Source organism: Triticum aestivum, chromosome 2B (genome assembly GCF_018294505.1).
Source record: "Triticum aestivum cultivar Chinese Spring chromosome 2B, IWGSC CS RefSeq v2.1, whole genome shotgun sequence".
In the NCBI taxonomy this organism is placed as follows: Eukaryota; Viridiplantae; Streptophyta; class Magnoliopsida; order Poales; family Poaceae; genus Triticum; species Triticum aestivum.
In genome coordinates, this window is record NC_057798.1 from 535128539 (window position 1) to 535150229 (window position 21691).

A 21691-nucleotide genomic window follows, 5' to 3' on the forward strand; every position below is an offset into this window, starting at 1 on the left:
GACTGCTCCATCCCCACAGCGCCGCCTTAACCTGCTCCACCAGAACCGCATCATCCTCACCGACTCCTCGGACGAAGCCGAGTCCTACACGGCGCCACCAAAGAGGTTGTACACTCATCGCATCGCACCTTCTCCTTAACTCGACCTCCCGGCGCCGACGGTGCTCCGTCCCGCACCCCCATGGAGCAGCTACCTTGAAGCTGGCACCGCGGGCGACATCTCCACGATGGCTCTCCCGCAGTGCGAGGCCCCTTCGGTGGCGGTGGCCATACCAGCTGTTGCTGCTCTCCCCTCGCTCGATCGCTCACTCGCCCAGCTGCTGCTGCTGCTCTACCCTCGCTCGTGCTGCTGCTCTGCTCTGATTTAGCCACACTTCAGTCGACTGAATCGACTTTTGGGTCAGTCGATTTTCAGGGGTTGGGGGGGCTCACCGGAGTTAAGGAAGAACCACCCGCAGCGGGGACGGGGGCTCGCCGGAGAGGTACCCCACTATCTATCTTAGGGTTCAGGGTGGGGGGCGGGGGCCCTAGAGGGCTAGCCGGGGCGGTGGTGGGGAGTTGTTTCGGGGTGGCGAGGCGGCGCTAAGCCCGGCGGTTCGGCCGGTGGTGGCTGGCGGCTCAGGGGGGTGCAGGTTGAAGATGAACTGCAGGCCCTCCCTAAACTACGTGTCAAGTGCCTCTCTGCTACCATTGCGTTCAGTTTCGACAGTAGCATTCAGATTCCACAGTAAATCTCAGTTTTGACAGTTAAGTTTAGAGTCAACAGTTTTTACCTCATCTGTTGTAGTGAGATGGTTTTTGGTGATGTAAATTTTACATCCATTTTACATCATCTATTGGAGATGCTATTAGAATCCCACTTGAGATTGATGATGTCTGTCTTGTGCTACTTCAGCCTTGACGTCTTGCGGCTCACCGGAGCTGCTCCAACGACAGAACGATCCATCACAACAGAGCAGTGCACGGGATGCCGTCTACAGATTCCTCAGATCTTCCTCCACACCTCCGACAGCCACCTCTGCCTCAACTGCTTCAGCGACCAACCCAATGATGCTGAGGTTGACACGGCTAAGGAAAATAGGTTGTACACTTGTTGCATCACTTATTACTATACATTCACCCATTAGGGCTATTTTGGTTCAACGGAAAAACATAGCAACAGGGAATTTTTCAATGGCACTCCACTATTCAATTATTCATGCATTTTGTTCAAAGGAATGAAGCAAAACATCCACCTGGACCTACTTTTCAAAATCCTATGCATGAAAACAAGACCAAGTGCATTAGTGCCAGAATAACATTCTAACTGTACACGCTTTTATATGGTTTCACTTTATTTTTTCCATGTTTCTTTGCATTCCTCTGCTCTTCCAATTCCTGTAAACCAAACACCCAAGTTGACACAAATCCTGTGTTTACAAATGCTCTGTTTACCATGTGCATTTTCCTATCCTATTCCGATGTTTTTCCTATCCCTGCATTTTAAGAATCATGCAAGCCAAATGAGGCCTTACAGAATTACTTCAGTTACAGGTATGTGTCGAAGGGAACTTTGTGTGGTTTGTCCTGCTCCTACCGCGACGTCGTCTACCTCAACTGAGCTGCTCCATCGATAGAAGCATCCACCAAACCAGACATCACGACTCCTGACCGTCTTTCGCTGCCTCAGATCTCCTTCCCTGCCGCTGGCACCCACCGTAACGGCATCACCATCATCGACTCAGCAGATGAACCTAAGGAGTACATGGGTCCACAAGAGAGGTCACACTCTTTTTTTTCTGTTTATGTTATGCATTGCTTAAACTTACCTGCTACTTTATCATCCTGTTCAGCTCTTGAACTCCCAAGTCGGGTCCAAATTAATGTTCAAACTTGAGTTCTAAATTAGTTGTGGGGCACATATCGAGGCAACAATGAATAGTATGTCTATCTAATATCTGGTTCACCTAGGGTATGCCTATGTTGTTCATCTTGGGTGGGAAACAAATAGTAAAGCAATCATCATCTGTCTTTTTATTAATTTAAAGCAATCATCAGCCTGCTATCATTATTTTTGGATCCATCCACTGGTTGTTACCATCACTCTAAATTTCTGCATGCTCTTCTTACATAATCTCACCATATTTTTTTCGTATGCATGTCAGATATTGTACACAGTCATGCTGAACATGTAGAGAAAAAGAGAAGAGTTTTGCACGGCAATACAATGTCATGCAGACATCGCTCCATGGTGGGTTCAATGGCAAACCCTCCCCACCCCTCCTTGGATTGTAATCCAGAGGAAGATATCTGTTCTGAGGCAGATTCAGACGCCGCTGACCACTCCTATTTACCCCCCAAGGTGTTTGCTCTACATTGGCATGATGATGTTAGTCATATCATGCATATGTTGCCTTTCAGTGCCTACTTTTGACATCATATATGTCATCTACTTAGTTTAGACATGTTCTGTAATGCCACCTGTTTAGTTTCTATATCATATATGGGAATTATGCAGTCTCATGTCTTTTAGCCAGCCATTATATATGTGAAATGTGTAATGCCATCCTGTTTAACCAGGCATCATATATTTGAACGATATCTTGCCCATCCTTTTCTTCATTACATTTCCATTTGTCAATGTTTGTACATTAAACTACTCTTCCTGTGAATCAGCCATTTGGGTGGGAGATGGAAAAATCTGGAGTAAAAACAAGGCCTTCAGAGCAGACAATGCTACCTGTCGAAGCAGATCTCTTGTTGGGTCCCGATATCTCCTCAGAGATGCATTTAGAGACAGATGACCGGTCCTATTCCCCCATGAGGTGTATGCTCTAACTTGGGATGGTTATACTGCTCAGATCATCCATATGGTGTCTTGCATTGCATAGTTTAGACATCATATACACAATATTCAACACCATGTTCTTAGTTCAGACAACATATCGAATGCCCTCTGTTTAGCATATGAATCACATATGTGAAATAAATGATGCGATCCTGATTACTTAGATAACATGTAGATGAATTATGTCATGCGATCCTGTTTAGTTATTCATCGTATCTTTGAATTATCTTATGCTATGCTATCCAGTTTAGATATACATCATATATGTGAAATTATATCATGCTATCCGTTTTAGTTAAACAATATACATGTCAACTATTTCATGCCCTCTTTTTTCCACACTATCTATTGCATTTGTCTCTCATACAATGTCTGTACATTCAACTATGTTTCCTGTTTATCAGCCATTTGAATTGGAGCGGGTGATGCCAGTATCTAGCGGACTAAAAACACGGTCTTCAAATAAAACAGTGCTACCTCTTGGCAGAGATAGCACCCCGGTTGTACATGCACAAGAACCATCCCTACCACACATAACCCAAACTCCCGCAGATTGTACCCCTACTGCGATGGATAGAGAACCAACTTCACCCAATCTAACCCCAACCCCAGCCGATAGTAACCCAGTTCCTATTAACACAGCACCATCTCCACCACAGAGCTCCCAAACAAGAGCAGTTAGTAAGGCAGCTCCAGTGCCCAAAGGGCCAGTACTATCACGGCGAACCCCAACTCCACTAGTTAGTATGCCTATTCCTATGGAGGAAGCACAACCAGCTAGTCGTAGCTTAGCATATATCGCATTTGATATTGTTAAATCGTATGTGCGTATCTTCCCATCTTGGAAATATTATACTGAAGATGAAGGAAAATGCCAGTTGCAGGTGTTTGTCCAGGAGTTATGTGTAAGTAATGTTATTCATGGCAATTACTTTGCTTCGCCCCATACATCCTACCTCCATGATGGTTATAATACATCAAATTTTCCCATTTTTCTCTATAGAGAAGGACCAATTTGGAAACTCGGGATGAGGTAACCTGTGCTAATACATCTGCTATCTTCAAGAATGCTTGGTGGCAGTATCGGAATTACCTGAAAAAAACGTACTTCACCGGCAAAGAAACTCATCAAATTCCCTTACGTTCTCCCGAGACACATTTACTGGACGATGACTGGGAACGCCTTGTTCTGTACTGGTCCCGAACCAAGAATGTGGTAAGGTCTATGAGTTCATTTTCTATTTTAAGTATTATATTCTTGCGTCTTACTGTACTTTGTTCATGTAAAACAAGTGCCTAAACCTGAAGAACAACTATTCTAATTTAAGATTACATTGCTATCATAGTTCAAAAAGCGCTAGGTGTTAATTATGTCTTTTGCCACCGCCTTGCGCTTTACTGACCAAAGCGCATGGTTATGCGCAGTTATGCACAGATTACACGTAGTTATGCGCAATGCGTTTTGCCAACACCTAGAGCCTAGGCGTGCTTAAGCGCTCGCTTAGGCATGCCTTTTTTAACTATTATTGCTTTGATCTTGTATCACTGTATTTACTCATACAAACTTATTCTTAAATTGAAGGATCCAATCGAAACTCCAATGGCACAGCAGGTACGTTCACGCATGTTTCTTTAACAGGTTTGCTCTTATCAATAGCTCTGTTGATTTCAATTTCAATTGTGTATACAGTTGACTTTCATATCATGCACATTACTAGCATCACAACAGAGCCAATAGTGTTGTTGTACATGTAGACCCGTGGTACCCATCTGAAATCTTGTTGTGCCGTGTAGTTTCCCATGCTTTGTATTCTTTCACTGCTGCTTTGTCTTGAACTGATATGATTTGAACCGTGTCTCTATTTTGATTTGGCAAGACAATGCAGTGACCATAGGAGATAGATATATGTTTGTTTGATGCTTTTATTATCTACTAGTACTTGGCAATAGAAGACTTGGTAGTTTAATCCTGTCGACCTTACTAATGAACTGGTTCACCAAAATGAGTTTCATATACTAGTACATGCTAAACTTGTTATGTGTCTGCTTGTTTCTTCTTTTAGAATGCTGACAGAATATTGGGGAAGAGTGCCTTATTAAGCAATGGTAAAGGAAGTAATGCAGATAAAGTTCAGGTAGTGACACATCCTTGTTGGTCTCCAACAAAGCTGATAAAACAGCTAAGGAAGACTATCTTGAAGACAGCGAGACAACCCCAAAGTCCTATCTTGGTTTAGTGTTCGAGTTACTGGCCACTACTGCTTGCACAAGCTATTCAAAGTCACTGTCTGAATCAGTTCGGTTTCTTGAGTCTCAACTACAAGCTGAAAGACTTCGATCAGCTATCCTGCAACAAGAAGCGGAAGGACTGCTGAAGTCCCTGGAGCATTCAAATGCATACTTTCTGGTGCAACAGCAAGCGTTGGTGGATTTGAGCGCCAAACAGGACAAAGCTAATCAGCTTGCTAAGCTTATTGCCAGCATGGTGGATACCCAGGATAACATTTCTTGAGCTCTTCTGAAGTTGTTTCAGTTATGCTCTTGTTTTGCTGTCGCGTTTATTTGCACTGGTGACCAATTTTGATGGCCAATGTATGTAATATGCTGCTTTGTTCCCTATATTTGCACTGGTCATGAACTTTGATGCCCAGTGAATGTAATATGTGTAATAGCGGTAATAGGCTAGCATTAATTGCTTGCTTATTTATTTCCTTATTGTCTTGTTTAGTTGTTTGCTTGTAGTCATTGCAGTTCTTTTTCTGTGTTTTTCTAGTGGCCACAATAGCCTATTTTTGGTAACTAGGCCAAAATAATCATGGCAACACACGGACTGTTGTAACCATGGGCCTCCTGCAGGCCGTATGATCGATGAGCCTTCTTCCGGCCGTAGGATCCATTGGACTTCTATACAGGCCATAGGATCCATTGGCCTTCTATACAGGCCTTAGGGTCCATGGGTCTTCTACGGGCCCTAGGGTCCATGGGCCTTCTACGGGCCGTAGGTTCCATGGTCCTTCTACGGGTTGTACGATCCATGGGCCTTGTACGGGCCATACTATCCATCGGCCTCCCTCATATGGGGCGTAGGATCCATGGGCCTTCTACGGGGCGTATCATCATTTCGCCAATCATGGGTCGTACTATTCATGGACCATAACGGGCCGTTAATAGGCCGTATTTGATAACTCTATGAAAACAGCCCAACGTTTTTTACATGAAAACGGCCCAACGTACTAACGGTCCGAAAACAGGCCGATTGTAACGACGGGCTGAATTTGGCCCACAAGCAGAAAATGACAGTAACGGGCCATATGTACCCGAATGCTGCAAATGAGCCCAAGAATCAATGGGCCCTGAGAAGGCCGAAAGATAACTTGGGCTGGAAATGGCCCAATGGAATAACGGGCCGTTAATGGGTATAAAGTGATACACTATTCATTACGGGCCAGTTTCACCATGGGCCATTAAAGGGCCAAGAGTTACAAAGGGCCTCATATGGGCCGAAAGAAGTCATGGGCCACACATGGGCCGGAAGTTAAAACGGGCTGGAATCATATTGGACGGCCCAGATGACACTACTGGGCCTAATTTGGATAGGGCATAACAGGCCCTGGGTTAGTGGGTTGTAAATGGGCTATATGCGAACAGGTCGTTAACAGGCTTTCCGTGGGCCGGCCCGCCCCCTTTTGACCAAGTAAAACGAGACGGCCTTTTCACAGGAATGGGCCTCTGTTGGGCCGTGCCACGTGTCATCGTATCATAGGTGCCCTCGGTCCAATGAGCGGATGACATCTGTCCCATCGGTGAGCCGACACGTGTTTCCTCCAGCCAATGATGATTTTACACGTGGAAAATCCCCATTGGTCAGGGCTGTTAACGGGTTATCGGATCCAAAACCCGACCCGATAGCTTAACGACGTTCCGTTACGATGGATGCCACGTGTCGGTCACCCTTGACGAAAGCACTTCTTTGACATGCGATTTATCGTCATGGAAGTGGACACTTCCGTGATGATAATTTTGGTAATGTCATGGAACACTTCTATGACAACATAGGTATGACTATCTTGATTCTCTCATAAAATCGTCATGGATGTACATGCATGACAAAAAACACGACCTACTGTGACAAACACGTATCATCACGGAAGTGTATTTTTTTTGTAGTGAGAACCACAAGGCCTGGCGCAGGAGTGACATTTCCCCCTCTTGGGGCCCACGGGACCGAGGTTCAGTGGCTTAGTGCACCGGCCTATGAGTCAATGACATGTGGACCTTAAATGCGGCTGGCCCACATGTCATTCTCATGAAAGACGAGCGGTGGTGGGACCGAGAGGGGTAAGGCACAGGTTCGCAGACAAGGCTTGCCTGGTCCCCTCCCATGCCCCGGTCTGTACTCCCGCACCACTAAATTTCATCCAACGGTTATACTAATAGATTTCCTCGTGTGGGTCATCTATAGCCTCAAAGAAAGGTAAACAAAGGTCGTATTTCTAGGAAATAATTTCCTACATGGAGCTGTACACGCATGCAAGACCCTTCCCTTTCCTGCTCGTCCTCCTCTGGATCATAAGCTGCGTTGACAATGGCGGTGCCAACGCCAGAGCATTGCAATAGGTGCCTGCCTAAGCCATGTAGCACGCTATGGCACCTTCATGTACCACCTCCTCCACGCCAACATCAGCGTCTGGGCCATGCACATGCAGTTGCTCCCGTAGTATTTTACCCGCATGTTCGACTGCAGTACCACACCGATCTTGGACGAGACCATGGAGCTTGTGGCCAAGAAAAGCCTCTGCCCGGCCAACGCATGTCGAGGTGCTTGACTATGTGACGTGTCGCACGACGTTTACTATCTCGCACTCCGGATGAGCGGCAGAGTGCTACTCCCGATCGTTAGTGCTGCGACAGCAACGACGGTCGGGTGGGAGCTCGGCGGGAGCCAGTGATCTACCTAGGGCACATAGCTTGGACTTGGGCTCGAGATTCTAACCGCTTGCACCGTCCCGATGATGTACCACTCAGCAACAAGGATGGAATGCTGGATATGTATAGGCGTGTTCTCGTGGGTGGGAGGAACCTGCACAACAGATACCATTTTGCGAACGTGATGTACTCTATGTAGCCCGAGCCTGGAGGCGTTCCTGCCGTCGTACATTGACGCACAGCTCAAAGGCGTGCGGCCACGTGCCAGCGTAGGGGGGCTATGGGGAAGAGGCATCAGTGCGGTTCGAGATGCCCAGCTGGCCATTGTCACGTTGGCATTCACGACTCACTCGTTCGAGTTGAACCGGCCGGTGGTGGCCTGGCTGTGGTGAGGGTCCCACAGCTGGACGTCGGGGTGTTATGAGGCATAGATGTCCATGGCAATTTTCCAAAAAAGATACCCACACTCCTTTCCACATTTGCAAAAAAGGCCTTCCCTAATTCATCCTTTTCTCCCACAAGATAAACTACTCATACAAATGCATCTTGATGTTCCGTGCAACACACGGGCATTTTGCTAGTAAGAAACAAATCTCGAGTTTGGCACGAGTTCGTGCAGCGGTAGCACCACCGGGCATGGCGCAGGAGTTACGTACATTTCCCTCTCAGGGCCCACGGGACCGAGCTTCAATGGACCTGATAGGTGGCTGCTCCACATGTCATGCTCCCAAACGCAGAGGGGCGGTGGGGCCAAGAGGGGTGAACCTAGGTCAAGGGACGTGTGTTGTGGTGCCATGGGTTCGAGCGGTGTCGAGGGAATCACGTATGGCTGTGGAACCTTGATGCTCACCGCATTTTAGCTGGCCCTCATGTCATGCACACAAAGGCGGAGGGGCGGTGCGGCCGAGAGGGGTGAGGCGCATGTTGGGGGACGTGGTGCATGCTGTGGGCTGGAGCGGCGTCATGGGAATCATGAGTGGCAGTGTATGAAACGTGATGGTCGCCGTAGTTCAACTTCCATGGACAAGTTGTCATGTCTACTACACATGCATTGCATACCGATCACTGGAAGGAGTAGTAGAGGAAGCTAGGCGGGTAAATAATTCCTTATAGTCAAGCGGACCTACGCTGCTACTCTACTTGTTCCAAAGACATGCACACAATCGAAATAGTTCATCTATATCAATATACACAGAGAGGAGACATTTTTTACAAGAGAGGAAATAGTTCATCCATGCATAATGCCTTGCTGCTGGTGCAGCTTCTTCTTCTTCTTCTTCTTCTTCTTCTTCTTCTTCTTCTTCTTCTTCTTCTTCTTCTCATTTTCTGTGGGAGACGGCTTCGCAACAAGCTCTTTGGACCTTGCAGCTATTTTGAAACTCACACGGGCATCGAGGGCAGCATATTTTATCTGCTCATACGTCAAGGGAGAATTCTCCCATCCAGACGACCTTAATGCCAGCGTCTCGTCTTTTGAAGACTTGTACCAAGGAAAAAATTTGCTACGTCGAATAGGGATGGTGTCTGTTTATCAAAATCTTCTACATGAATTTTGATTCTGGTTTGTAGGTCAGCGATGCTTTTCAAATCAAGGTTGTATGGTGCCAGCTTCTGTTTGTCCCCTTCGATGGCTGCCCCACAGAAGTATATATCCTCCTGAGACAAGAAATCGTGGAGCGCACCTGGTATGGAGGGCGCGTGTATGATGTGGTACACCAACACATCATCTTCGAGGCACATCTGAAGGACGGCGGCACGTTGGATCTTCCAGTGCATGCTCTGTGTACTGTGCGTTGAGACCGATGACCTTCATCTCTACCTTTTTTGAGGGAGTTGGATACCTTGTTGATCAACTTCTGAACAACCCTTGAGTGGTCGGTGACGGCGGCAACTATGCTCAACGAGCATTCGACGAGGACATGTTGGATGCTAAAAACCTGCATTTGGATCTCTTTCGCCATTTGGAACCACTGGACCGGAGGGCTATGGTTTGCAGAATTAGCATTAGATGGCTAGTCTAACTAAAGAAGATTATTATTTAAAGGGGCTTCAGAATTACTCCAGGAGTATGTGAAGATGTTAAAACAATATGAATGCAGTGGGGTTTGGATGCAAATGAAGATGAAGGAGAGGTGAAGAAGCCTAGGGAAATCGGTTCCTGATGGAGAAGTAAATGGGAGAAGTGGCGTGCAGGCAGTTGATTAGACGGCTAGGTAGACTAATCAAAAAGGCTATAAGGGTAGACTGTTGGGTCGTACGTGTTCGTGTATGCGCCCATCCCTTTAGCGCTACATGTGCCACTTGCTAGTTGAGGTCACTCTTTCGAATCACCTTGGTAAGACATTTTATGTTTCTTTTTTTTCTGCACCTTTCCTGATAGGTGGGACCTATGCAAACAGATAAAAAATGTGTCGTAGCTGGCTCAGATGGATATTGGCACATGCGTGGGAGGCACAACATTCTCTGGTTAAGGAATACACAGTTATCCCCAAAAACTAAAAGGCCCATCTTCGCGCTTCCGCATGCACGAGAATTTGGTTCTGCTCGCAATATGGATGATACCTGGAGGATGAAGTGAACGCAGAGGCATGCTAGCACGGGAGACCTATTTCCGCTATATAGTACTGGAGTACTCATGTTCCTACTACTACTACTAGTAGTAGTACAACTATGGTACACTTGATGGTCAAAATACTATTCATCCAGTACTCACAGTGAAGTGACAACACCCTGCGCCAGACACTAGTCCAGGCGGCATGTTCGGGTTACCAAAGTGAGCCTCACCTTGTGCACTGTGCAGTCTATCACCACTGATGTATAGCACATTAGCATGCCTCGCCTCGTCTCCCTCTCCTCTAGCACCACTACATCTCCATCTCCATCTCCATCTCAGTGTGCCCCCGCGTACCATCGCCTCGCTCACCTCCCCCAGTACCACTATTCCCTCGCTAGCCGCTCCAGCACCGACAACCTTCTCCCCTGTAAATCAAGCCCCCCAAAACCCCACCTTCCAAACTCCACCATGGCCGAACGCGAACTGTTCAACATCCATATGAGCCGCGATTGGAGAAATCTCCCCAGTGCATCCTCGACCTCTGTTGTTCGTGTATGGATATGTTGAGCATCATGCGGCTGGCTGCATGCTCGAGGGACATGCACACGGGCATCATCGAAGCGAGTCCTAAGCTTTTCAAGACACCCTGCTTGCTTCTATCTGGTCTTGCGAGATTGGCTCACCATGACACGGAGGCGTACATGATGCCCCTCGACTTCAATCCGACCTCCATTAGTCGAAACTTCTTTGTAGGTATGTAGTGGGTCGCCGTACATCATTTCCCTCGACTTCGATCCGATCACCATTGCCTGAAACTTCTTGGCAGGTATGTACTGGGTCGGCATGAACTCCAACTGGATGGCTGCCGTCAGAGAAGACGGGAGAAAGTTGGTGCTCGTGAACTTCCAGACCTCCCATGATATTATCCTTCCTCCATTGGATTATATAGGGTTTTACCGTCGCGGTCCAAGTCATCTAGATTACCACTTCAGTTGGACGGACCTTGTTTTGTAGAAGATTGTAATCTGCCAAGTGCGCACACGACATGTGGATTACGCAGACTTCAAGCTAATTGCCTTGTTCGACTACGGACTAGCCTATGTTTACACTGATGCCTTCTTTAGCTGCAGACAACTCAGCTCATAGTGGATCGTCAAAGCTGATACACAATTATGCGATGCTACTGAACACAATGGCATTATCTACGTGATCGACAAAGTAGATGGCACCACGTATTGCTGGGACGACGCGTGTAAGTTGTTTTCGTCTAATGTTAATGATAACACCATGACACTGTATGAACTTTTTGTGATGATTGGCGTATCCCTGTTTGAGCAGAATTTGAGTAGAACTATGGCAATGTATTAGAGATGTCGTAAATCATCTATATTTGGAATGAGTTAATTCATGCGATTGTGACCATGTCATTACAGCCAATTTTTACCCTTGAATAATCAAACAGTTTGGAACATATGGATATTCTCCTTAATTTATTCTCCTTGAATATGTTTGTACCCTTGAATTTGAGTAGTCATCTATATACTACTAAATATGATTGTGTATCAATAGTCATGTTAGTTTCCTCATTTTCGTGATGTAGAAACATGCATCACTCTGTTGGTTTCATCTAACCATACATTAGGGAAGTAAATATGCATATGGAGAAATTTCTATATTTGGAAGTAGTGAAATCCTGTAATGCTTACTATGTGTACATACCTATATTCGCCCTTCAGCAATCAATGGCTAGAATAGTATCCTCACAATTTTTTTCCCACAGAACATGAGTATATAACAATGCATGGTCTGTTAGTTTCCTTGAAGAATTTGTTTGTGAGGACAGAACATGATTATATAACATGCTTGACATGGTAGTTTCCTGTGAAGAATCGATTGAGAGATAACTTGAGTATAACCATGCATGGCACTTCTATTTTTTCGAACCCAGTATACAATTCCCTGCATTTTCCTCTCACTTCCAACAAGGACATATCAATGTTGTTTCTTGCATTATCCTACTCATACTCTAAACAATGTTGATCTTACATTAACAGTGCCTGTCCTTTCTGAGATGATGCAGTGTCCCTACAGTTACTGCCCTTTGTAATCACACCACCTTTGCCAGAAACAGGGAAGCACAACTGGTTCCTCGCTCGATCAGAAGACGACAAAAGAATGATGATCATTCGCACACATGAGCCAGAAAAGTTGTATGGCGAAAACCCCACTGTGTACAAGCACCATGAAATACGTGAGTATTCGGACAGTGGCTGTTACGTCTATGAGCAGGATACCAGCTTGTTGGGGCCTTGAGGATTTTTGACTTGGAGGCGGGTAAACAGCCTTGGTTCACACTCTCTCTTTCTCGGACTAAATTATCCCATTAACTAGGAGATCACCGTTGTCAAGGACCTTGATAGCAGAGAGGCTCTATTTGCTATGGAAAACTGTGTCTACACAGCGATCCCTAGGAGTTCGGGAGCAAACTCCCCTGCTTGTCAATGATACAGCCTGCAGCCAAAAGAAGGTGAGAATGACACATGCATCTGGATTAACTTTGATCCTTGGATGTCTCAAGTCTGACAGGTAGTGATGTGGTTCAAGCCTTCAGGTTGATAGGTAATTGGGTTGTTGCGTCGAAAGGGTGGAGTTCTGGTGTCTCTGGATCACTCGTGGCTGAAGCGGGGCTGCAATTTATGATGGTGTTGGATCATCCCTCTTTGAATGACTTGTTGTCTTTGCTGTTTGTTCTGGATGGCTAGTTCTCTCTTTTGTTATGCATATTCCTTGTCATTTGGTCATCGGCGTCTATGTCACTCTTACTATGTAATAGTTGCCTTTATTTAGAATGTCATTCTCGTCTGGATCACGAGAGTCTGAGTGCTGGAGATGGGTGCGTTTTGGTGGTGTAGCAAGACTTCTTATGAACTATCATGTCTTGATGTTTATGTTAGTAGTAGTCACTAGTCAGTGTTTGAATGTTGTATATATCGTTTTTTCGAACTGTTTATAGTCTCGAACTGCTGGTTGGCTAAATGAGGGCATCACCATTCTCCAGTATTCAGAGTATATCTACTTTTTTCAAGTTATAATTTGAGCTTGGTGTATTTTCGATGATGTACACTTGTTTGGGCCAGCGAGGTGTCCTTGAATATGGGACGAATAGTAACGCAATGCCAAATAGGTCAATTATGACTCTCAGGCCGAGCTCCCACAAGATCCTCAAAAAAAGGCCGGTCTCTTAGAAAAAGAAAGAATAAGGACTCTTAGGCCGACATGTGGGTGCCACTGATGTTTTCGTGCACTTGCGCGCCGAGAGCATATTGGTTGTGTTTGAAATTCATTCTACCCTTTCATCCCTAATCTCCCGCCCCTCCCCCACCTCTGGAATCTCGATTCCTACTCCAGTTCCCCCAAATCCCCGTCTTGTACTCCCTGTACTCAAGCGCACTATCGTGTCGCCGGTCAACACAGATCTCCGAGCCAGAGATCCTGAGGTCTATCCTGCCTTCAGGCATTGTGTGTTGTCGCTCAACTATGGCATGTCGGCGCTTGACGACCAGTTTGCCGGCAAAGTGTTGATGGTAACCTTCGACGGCGACCGACCTCCTGTCTCGCTGGACGACCTTGTCAAAGCTCTTGGCATTGCATACGACATCCAAATAAGTGACTTGCTCGTCGAAGTCTGTCATCCACCGGCTGATTTCTTCGTTAGGTTCCGGACAACTTTCAACTGTAGTCGTGTGTTCGAATCTTCCCGATGTTTGTTCTGTGATGGTACGCTGGTGAGCTTTGATCGGTGGCACCCGGGATGGGGCCCGGTACCCTCTAAGCTTGATTTTTTTAACAAAGTTTACCTTCCACGGCATGCCTCAACATGGTTGGAACAATGAGTCCATGAATGAGCTTATCAACGACCTTGGAGGTGAGCTTGTAAGTATGTTTGTTCCTCCAGACACCTGGGCTCTGACGGTTATGGCATGGATGAAGAAGCCTTCCACCATACCGAAGGTGATTGGTGTTTAGATACTGGTGCAGGAACCGAGGTTATACTATTCGTCGCCACCTGATGTCTACTACACAACCTTCTCCTTGTAGATGTTGTTGGGCCTCCAAGTGCAGAAGATTGTAGGACAGTAGCAAATTTCCCTCAAGTGGATGACCTAAGGTTTATCAATCCATGGGAGGTGTAGGATGAAGATGGTCTCTCTCAAACAACCCTGCAACCAAATAACAAAAAGTCTCTTGTGTCCCCAACACACCCAATACAATGGAAAATAGTATAGGTGCACTAGATCGGCGAAGAGATGGTGATACAAGTGCAATATGGATGGTATATATAGGTTTTTGTAATCTGAAAAATATAAAAACAGAAAGGTAACTAGTGATAAAAGTGAGCGTAAACGGTATTGCAATGCTAGGAAACAAGGCCTAAGGTTCATACTTTCACTAGTGCAAGTTCTCTCAACAATAATAACATAGCTGGATCATATAACTATCCCTCAACATGCAACAAAGAGTCACTCCAAAGTCACTAATAGCGGAGAACAAACGAAGAGATTATTGTAGGGTACGAAACCCCCTCAAAGTTATCCATTCTGATCGATATATTCAAGAGTCCATAGTAAAATAACATGAAGCTATTCTTTCAGTTCGATCTATCATAGAGTTCGTACTAGAATAACACCTTAAGATACAAATCAACCAAAACCCTAATGTCACTTAGATACTCCAATGTCACCTAAAGTATCCGTGGGTATGATTATATGATATGCATCACACAATCTCAGATTCATCTATTTAACCAACACAAAGTACTTCTAGGAGTGCCCCAAAGTTTCTACCGGAGAGTCAAGACGAAAACATGTGCCAAGCCCTATGCATAAGTTCATTGAACCCGCAAGTTGATCAACAAAACATACATCAAGTAGATCATGTGAATATCCCATTATCACCACAGATAAGCACGACAAGACATACATCAAGTGTTCTCAAATCCTTGAAGACTCAATACGACAAGATAACTTCAAAGGGAAAACTCAATTCATCACAAGAGAGTAGAGGGGGAGAAACATCATAAGATCCAACTATAATAGCAAAGCCTGCGATACATTAAGATCGTATCACCTCAAGAACATGAGAGAGAGAGAGAGAGAGAGAGAGAGATCAAACACATAGCTATTGGTACATACTGAAGGATTCCTCGATAAGGGGGTATCCGGACAGTCGGACTATGTACTTTGGCCGGACTGTTGGACTATGAAGATACAATATTGAAGACTTCGTACCATGTCCGGATGAGACTCTCCTTTGTGTGGAAGGCAAGATTGGCGATTCGGATGATGGATCTCCTTTTCTGTAACCGACTCCGTGTAACCCTAGCCCCCTCCGGTGTCTATATAAACCGGATGGTTTAGTCCGTAGGACAACAACAATCATACCATGGGCTAGATTCTAGGGTTTAGCCTCTGCGATCTCGTGGTAGATCAACTCTTGTAATACTCATATCATCAAGATCAATCAAGCAGGAAGTAGGGTATTACCTCCATCGAGAGGGCCCGAACCTAGGTAAAACATCGTGTCCCCAGTCTCCTGTTACCATTAGCCTTAGACGCACAGTTCAGGACCCCCTACCCGAGATCCGCCGGTTTTGACACCGACATTGGTTCTTTCATTGAGAGTTCCTTTGTGTCATCGCTGTAAGGCTCGATGGCTCCCCCAATCTTCAACAATGCAGTCCAGGGTGAGACTTTTCTCCACGGACAAATCTTCGTGTTCGGCTGCTTCGCACTGCGGGCCAATTGGCTTGGCCATCTGGAGCAGATCGATAGCTACGCCCCTGGCCATCAGGTCAGGTTTGGGAACCTGAATTACATGGCCGATATCCGCGGAGACTTGATCTTCGACGGATTTGGGCCTGCATCGGGAGTATCGAACAGTCACGACGAGCATGAAAAAAATCTGCTATCGAACAGTATTCGGGATATCGCCCCTGCAGCCGCTCTGGACCTAAATCAGGGGCAGATCACGTCGATCGAGGACGGGTGGATGGACCCCGCCACAGAGGCCACATACTCTTCGGTGCTAGAGCCGAACACAGACTCCGCCGTTAAGGGGATCTACGTCACCGGACCCCCAGACGTTGATTCCGAACCGCGAGTGCCCGAGCACATCAAGTCCGATTGGGCTCCAATAATGGAGTTCACCGCCGCAGATATCTTTCAGCACTCCCCCTTTGCTGATGTGCTAGACTCATTAAGGTCTCTCTCTCTGTCAGGAGAGTCCTGGCCGAACTATGTTCGGCTCGAGTGGGAAGCAGGCAACGAACAAATTCATTACCCACCCACCACCCACTTCATAGCCACGGTCAACAATTTGAACGACGTGCTTAACTTCGACTCCGAAGACATCGACGGTATAGACGACGATGCTAGAGAAGAACAGGAACCACCGCCCATAAGGAGCTGGACTGCCACCTCTTGATATGATATATATATATATATATATATATATGGTGGACACCCCCAAAGAAAACAATGGCGATGAGGCAACAGAAGATAACATCTCAGGGAAGAAATCAAAGCATGGGCGTTATTAACGCCGCTCTAAGCCCCGCCAGAGCAACACCAGCACTGGAGAAAAAAACAACCCAGATGGCGCCAAAGAGGAATATAATCCTGATCAGCCTACCTTCGAGCAGGCCGAGCAAGAACACGGGCAGGTGAGCCCAGATGAACAGACGACGAACGGATACTTGGAGGACGACAACTATATGCCTCCCTTCAAAGACGAGGTGAGCCTCGGTGACGACGAATTCGGCGTACCGGAGGATCCCATAGAGCATGAGCTCTTTAAGCGCCGGCTTATAGCCACTGCAAGAAGCCTGAAAAAGAAGTAGCAGCAGCTCCAAGTTGATCAAGATCTGCTCGCAGACACATGGGTTGAGGCCTGGCGGCCGAGGAATACGGACTCGAGCCCCCCACCAAGGGTTACCCAAAACATAAGTTGCTACCTCAGCTAGAGGAAGAGGCCGTAGAGCCTGCACTACCAGCACAAGACGAGGCTGACCGGCCACCTTGTGGCCGGGATAAAACGACGTACCAGCCCGCACCCCCACGCCAGTTCACTACGGCCCGGGGCTACACGCAGGACCTGCAAGACATATTGGAAAACAACGCAGGATAACAAAGATCGATCTACGGATCACGGGGGCGCGCCACAGCACATGACGATGACCTTCATGCCGGATACACTAATAATAAATCCGGCCGGGCCGAACATAACCGACCAGACTTAGTCGGACTGCGTCGTGACATAGCCCAGCACAGAGGTGCCGCACACCCCCTCTGCTTCACTGATGAAGTAATGGATCATGAATTCCTAGAAGGGTTTAAACCTGTCAACATCGAGTCATACGATGGCACAACAGACCCCGCGGTATGGATTGAAGATTTCCTTCTCCACATTCACATGGCTCGCCGTGATGATCTACATGCCATCAAGAATATCCCCCTCAAGCTTAAACGGCCAGCCAGACATTGGTTGAAGAGCCTGCCAGCGGACTCCATCGGCAGTTGGGAAAACCTTGAGGATGCATTCCTCGACAACTTCCAAGGCACCTACGTGCAACCACCGGATGCTGATGACTTAAGTCACATTACCCAACAGCCCGGAGAGTCAGCCAGAAAATTCTGGACTCGGCTCCTAACTAAAAAGAACCAAATTGTCAACTGTACGGACGCCCAGGCCCTGGCGGCCTTTAAGCATAATATTCGCGACGAGTGGCTCGCCCGACACCTCGGCCAAGAAAAACCGAAGTCCATGGTGGCCCTCACGACACTCATGACCCGCTTTTGCGCGGGCGAGGACAGCTGGCTGGCTCGCAGTAACACCACGCCAGGAAACTCCGGCACTTCAGATGTCCACGACAGTAACGGAAAACCACGGCGCAATAGACATAAACGTCGGAACAATGGCGACAATGCCGAAGATACGGCAGTCAATGCTGGATTTAGCAACTCCAAATCCGGTCAGCCGAAAAAGCCGTTCAAAAGAAACAATCCAGGATCGTCCAGTCTGGACCGCATACTCGACTGCTCGTGCCAGATTCACCGCACCCCCAACAAACCAGCCAATAACACTAACAGAGATTGCTGGGTGTTCAAACGGGCCGGCAAGTTGAATGCCGAAAACAAGGACAAGGGGCTGCACAACAATTACGACGAGGAGTCCCGGCGTCCGAACACTGGGGGACAGAAGAAATTTCCCCCCAGGTGAAAATGGTAAACATGATCTATGCCACCCACATCCCCAAACGGGAACGAAAGCGTGCACTTAGGGACGTCTATGCGAAGGAGGCAGTCGCAACAAAGTTTAACCCATGGTCATCCTGTCCGATCACCATTGATCGTAGGGACCATCCTACCAGCATCCGTCATGGCGGCTCAGCCGCATTGGTCCTTGACCCAATCATCGACGGATTCCATCTCACGCGAGTCCTTATGGACGGTGGCAGTAGCCTGAACCTGCTCTATCAGGACACAGTGCGCAAAATGGGCATCGATCCCTCATGGATCAAACCAACCAAAACCACCTTTAAAGGTGTTATTCCAGGGGTAGAGGCCCGTTGTATGGGCTCAATAACACTGGAAGTGGTCTTCGGATCTCCGGATAATTTCCGATGCGAAGAATTAATCTTTGATATCGTCGCTTTCTGTAGTGGCTATCATGCACTACTGGGATGAACTGCGTTTGCTCGATTCAATGCGGTACCACACTATGCATACCTTAAGCTCAAGATGCTAGGACCCCGCGGGGTTATAACAGTCAATGGAAACACAGACCCCTCCCTCCGTACGGAAGAGCACACTGCGGCCCTTGCAGCAGGAGTACAAAGCAGCCTTCTTTGATAGACAACCCATTTGGCAATAACAACCCCGAACACCGTCAAGCGAGTCCGGAGCACCCCGCAGCAGGATGGTCAGGCATGCCAAGAGCTCGATTAGCAATCCGGCCTCCGCTCCAGCCCCATTGAGGAGGCATTTGTGCCACGCGTACACAACTATGCACTCAAAATACCATGGGCATATGCGTAGGCGAGTCGACGATGCAGCTCATAGTGCGGTTTAGCTTCCACGAGGCCCGCACACCCTTATCCTTTCTTTCTTTTCAGGACCCCACTTTCGGGCAGCCCCTTCAGAGAACCGGACGACCGGACTCATCACCGGGGGGGGGGGACACCAAAGAGGCAAGAGGCTTTGCACACAAGGGAATACCCAGGTGGTCTTTTTCAATGATCGTTATACCTGTTTTTACATACCCACATGCAGCATGCCCTTGGATAGGACATGTCAAATAGTCCTATTTGTTTTTGCTTAATGCATTAATTGTACACATATGCCTTGCCGTATTATCCAAATAACAAAGGGAAATAGTATACAACGTCAGCTTCTTATTACTATCTTCATATTTTCCCTTGAATATTTATTTAATGTTGGATCCGTACACTTTGGTACGATAAGCTCGCCAGGGGCTTTCTTGAGCCCCATAACATGGCAATAAAAGTCCAAACACTTTCGACAGTGCGGCACCCCGAACTTACAGCATTATATGCATCAGCTCCGAATCATGTCTTGGGTCAATAGTTGGGTTAGCCCGGCTCCCTTGTTTTGGTACCTTACGTTCCGTTATATCGGCTAAGGTAGCACAGGGAGAACTACTGTGATTGTGTCCCGGTTCTTCCGGACGAGCACCTCAGTGGAGAAAGCCGAAAACTGACTGTACTGATGCGGCGAGAGCTGGTCGCTGTTCGAGAGGTACTAAATCTTAAAGATTTTTTCCGCTTAAGGCAAGGAATCGACCTTGTTCGATTTAGGCATGTATAGCGCCCCAGTTCGGCCTTTTGAATACTAGGGGCTTCACCGAAATTTAAAATTATAGACTTCTATGGCCAAGTGAGAGTTATAAAGCCGCATAGTCCGATTGCCTCGTTCGCTGCGCCAAACACCTCCTTGAAGGACCAAAAACTTGGATAAAGAGTGTTTGGGTTTTCCACGAACACCCCAGTACTAGCTACACGGGGGCGGAAGCCGACGACTGGCCTACTCTCAGAATTTTATAAACGGTTGCACAGAAGGTAATATTTTAAATCAACAAAGCGTTATATAGCATACACAAACTCGTTCTCATATTACAAAGACGACACGAGTCCATTCACTCAAAGATTAAGTTCTTGGTGCATTCATCGGCCACAAGGTGAGCGCATTTCATGACGCCATCATAATATTTCTCGGGGTAGCGATGCTCCTTACCCTCTGGGGGTCTGTCCTTCACCAGCTTCTCAGCATCTAGTTTGGCCCAATGCATCTTCGCGCGAGCAAAGGCCCGGTGGGCAACCTTAATGCAGACGGACTGCTTGATAACTTCTAGCCGCGAACAAGCACTAACCATCTGCTTTAGAAGGCCGAAGTAGCTGTCAGGTAGGGGCTCACTAGGCCACATCCGGACTATGAGGGCCTTCATGGCCAGTTTGGCCGCCCTGTGGAGTTCGACCAATTGCTTCAGTTGGTCACTCAGGGACATTGGGTGTTTGGCTCTAGTATACTGGGACTAGAACAGCTTCTCCGTAGAGCTCCCCTCTTCGGCATGGTAGAACTCCATGGCATCCGATATGCTGCGTGGCAGATCTGCAAATGCCCCTGGAGAGCACCGAATGCGGGTGAGTAAAAGAAATGTCTCCTCCACATGCTTGCTTTGCATAACGAATGCCTTACCCGCCGCTATCTTCTTGGCCGCCTGGATTTCTTGGAGGGCCTTTTGGGCTTCGGTCTTGGCATTTTTCGTGATCTCAAGGGCTTTGGCAAGCTCGGACGCTTGCGTCTTGAAGTCATGCTCCAAGGACTCGAACTTCTTGTCGAACTCCTGGAGATCTTGCTGTACCTCCCCCACCCGAGCATCTTGTTTCTCACGCTCGGTGCGCTTTGTGGCCGCCTTGGCTTCGGCTTCGGATAGCACTTTCTTCAGGGCTTCCACTTTGGTCGTCGCCCCTATTAAAAATCATAATGCTTTTTGTTAGCATCATCAACTTTCTCCTCTAGAAGACACACGAACGGGGTATCACTTACCTTTGTTCTCCTCGAGCTGCCTCTTCACGAGGCCAAGCTCCTCTTAGGCCTACCCTAGGTCCTTCCTGAGTTCGGTGACCTTAGCCGTGCGCGCAGCAGCGGTCAGCAGCAGCGCCTGCTTATTAACATAGACAAGTACTGTCAGACTCCTATGGATTAAAATTTGACCCTCCGTTTGGCTTTTTCTTTCCGAAACACCAAACAGAGTATCAGAGGCTACTGTCTATTGGGTGATATTTTCTCACACTTTTCATTACTTACC